This window comes from Corvus brachyrhynchos, unplaced genomic scaffold, assembly GCF_000691975.1.
Source record: "Corvus brachyrhynchos isolate BGI_N302 unplaced genomic scaffold, ASM69197v1 scaffold5, whole genome shotgun sequence".
Lineage (NCBI taxonomy): Eukaryota > Metazoa > Chordata > Aves > Passeriformes > Corvidae > Corvus > Corvus brachyrhynchos.
Window position 1 is genome coordinate 10034286 of NW_008238321.1, and position 3027 is coordinate 10037312.

At 38.7% G+C, this 3027-nt stretch overlaps 1 protein-coding gene across 1 annotated transcript in view; it reads left to right on the forward strand.

Moving 5' to 3' along the window:
- The window catches only part of PDGFA (platelet derived growth factor subunit A), a 33909-nt gene extending 31152 nt beyond the window's left edge, over positions 1-2757 (forward strand). The window contains exon 6 of the mRNA XM_008633657.2: positions 1-2757. This exon is cut by the window's left edge and continues 457 nt beyond it. The gene's annotated coding sequence lies outside the window, so the exon portion shown is untranslated.
- The last annotated feature ends 270 nt before the right edge of the window (positions 2758-3027 follow it).

Sequence of the window (3027 nt, forward strand, 5' to 3'; positions counted from 1 at the left end):
AATGTATGAAATGATCAAATGCCACGCAAACACTATAGAACAATACGTCCTTGCTTGGTGGTGTTTTAAAAGTCTATACAAAAAAACCTTCTGGGGAGCCTTAAGTGGATTTTTTTTTTTACACCATAAAGTGATTATTAAGTTTTCTTTTTACTCTTTGCCTAGCTTTTTATTATCTCTTGGACTACATTTGCCAATAACACATATAAAAGACTGGTATAACAATAAGCAGAACACAAAACATTATGGTATTTCTCCTAGTGGGATGCAAACTAATGAGATGTATTAAAATAAAAATGGTATACCTATGCATAATTTTCTAGACGTTTCTTGGTTTATGTTCCCCAACCTCCCCCGTAATTTAAAGCATTACATAAAAGAAAAAGAGAAAAAAAAAGAGAGATGTGCGTAAACAAATCATAGGATATCCATGCAAAAATCCTTTTTTTTTCTTTAAGACTTATGCCAGTTGCCTACTAGTGATATTGTGTTAGCAATTGTCATTCTTATCAGTATACAGATACTTTTATTTCACATGTTGGAGCTGTGTGAAATGTACAAATTCTTGTATCTGCATTGTATAATGTCATGGTGGCATGGGAACTACCTTGCTGCAAATATTTGAACAAAACCTAAAATTCTTTATTTTTGGTAAAATGTTATGCTTTATGTGTATTCAACAGAAATATGTGTTTTTGTAAAGGTGAAGTTTGTATTTTTATCTAAAAATTAACAGTTTTATATACCTGAGAAAGCCTGCTATGTTTTCTTGAACCAAAAAAAAAAAAAAAAAAGAAAAAAAGAAAAAAAAAAGCATTTTGTGGTCATATTTTTGTAGTAGAATAGCCCAAATAACATCAAAATCTATTTTAACTATAGCAGGGCAGATAAAATACTCTGGCACCAGCTCCTGTATTTTCAAAGTGCCAAGGGATTAAATGTTCAGTTCCCCACAGATTGCAGTGGGAGCCACATGGATAAATCCTTCTGTGCTGCTTTGGAAATTTAGGGCTGTGCCAGATATGACATGGCTACTCACTTGGCCAAAATCACTGCCCCACCCCAGTAGTTTGGATTATGTACCCTTTGTTTTACTTGGATTATGACATTGGATATGTAAAGTGAACTACTGGATTCTTTTATTTGTGAAACATCTACAAAGAGATGAAAGAGTTTTCTTAGTTTGGAACAACAGAAAAGTTTGTCTTGAAGACAGTGTTTCCACTCAAATAAAAATATCTTCAAATGTGAATGAACTGCAGAACCTTAAAACAACAAAAGAGAGCGAGATGTTTAACCTTTCCATTTCTCTAAATATAGTTCAAACATTCCCCTCCTGTTCCTGTAGCTATGTCCAAATTCAACCAAACAAAGCAATGTTAGCTAACAGGCATTATTGGCTTCAGATGCTAATGCAGAGATAGAGTTAGTCACCGTTCTATTTTGTGATCATTTTCCCAGTGTATTTGTTGAGCACCAAAACTGGAAATACATTTAACTAAGATTGTCTGTGCTTGTTTTCCACTAAGTGTACTGTTCACAATGTTATGCACATGAATGTATGTGTCTGCGTTTAAAAAAGTGTATAAAATGTAATTTATATATTTATGTTTCAGTGGGATGCCAATAATGTTGCTCCGTTCCTTTTTTTTTTGTCTAAAAGATATCTAATGAAAGAAAAAAAACCAAACATATATCCATTAAAATCATGTAGATGAAAAGCATTATGTGACCCACTCAGACACTGTGCAGGTATGAAAGGATGTCAAAGTCACTTAAGTGGAATAGTTTGCAAAACAACTCTTGGAAAGAGTCCTGTGGTTGCACTGTCATGAGAAGGTTGTGTTTGGGTTTGTGGGCCAATTCCTTGGGAGTGACTCCCCTGGCTATCCTGGAGCTCTGATTTACGTCCCGAGGGAGTCTGGCCTTGTAGCAGAGTCTTGAAAACAAAGCAATCCGAGAGGTTTTGTTGGTGCCAGCAAATAAACGTGTTATGCCAAATTCAGCGCACCAGGAGAGAGTGAAGACTGAATGGGGACTTTTCCAGTAGCCATTTGTTTGAGACTTGCAGTCTTGAGTTAATTTTGTTACGAGGAATGAAACGCACACGAGTCGTTGTTGTCAAGCACAGTGTTCATACAGCATGCGGCAGAAAACACAAAAATCTCAGGGCTATGTTCTCAGCTACTATAAATTGGCAAATGTTTCTGACTTCAGCTGCCCCCAAGCTAGTTTACATCAGATGAGGATGCAGTCCGTGGCTGTTAAACTGCGAGGAGTAGTGTCACGACATGAGCTCACTTCCTGTAGTCCAGCTGAGCTCTCACCCACCAGCCTTGGGACCGTGGCTGGCTGTGGGATTAGTCCTCCTTCAAAGTGGCAGATACAACCAGGAGGAGCAGTGACATGGAAGGTTGTGACATGGGAGTCGTTAATTCAAAGTTAAGTTGGACATTTCAAGGACCATATCCTCAGCTGGTGTAAATCACCGGATCTCCATTGCCTGCAATGGAGCTGTACCAGCTTACACCACTTGAGGGGCTGGTCCCTCATTCTTGCTCATCCCTTCCACTCCTCGGTCCCGCAGGGATCTCAGATTGTCGTGTACGGTTAATGTAATCCTGTGTTCTCTAATACTTAAGCACAATAAGTGAATATAAGAATGAGTGTCAGACTTAACTTTGAATGTCCAAGCTCTGAAATGGTTTGTTTCACCATTGTGGCTGTAAATTAAACAGTTCTCTGTGCATTTGTGAATGCCGTGTCATATCTTCTTCTGCTGTCTGCTGGAGGTGGACTCCCTCTGGACTTCTAATGTGCTGCGTTTGGAGTGTTACAGGGAAGGGTGTGAGCAGTTGGAGCCACAAGATATCTGATGGACACCTCTGTTATTTGTGGGGTGGGGGGTGAGTAGGGGATTTAATGGAGTGAAGGATGGTGGTTGTCAAAAGTTGCACTTCCATGCAATGCTTCAACACCTTGTTGGTTTTGTCCTTCCACATTGTAGGCAGCAGTTTGAGGATGAAA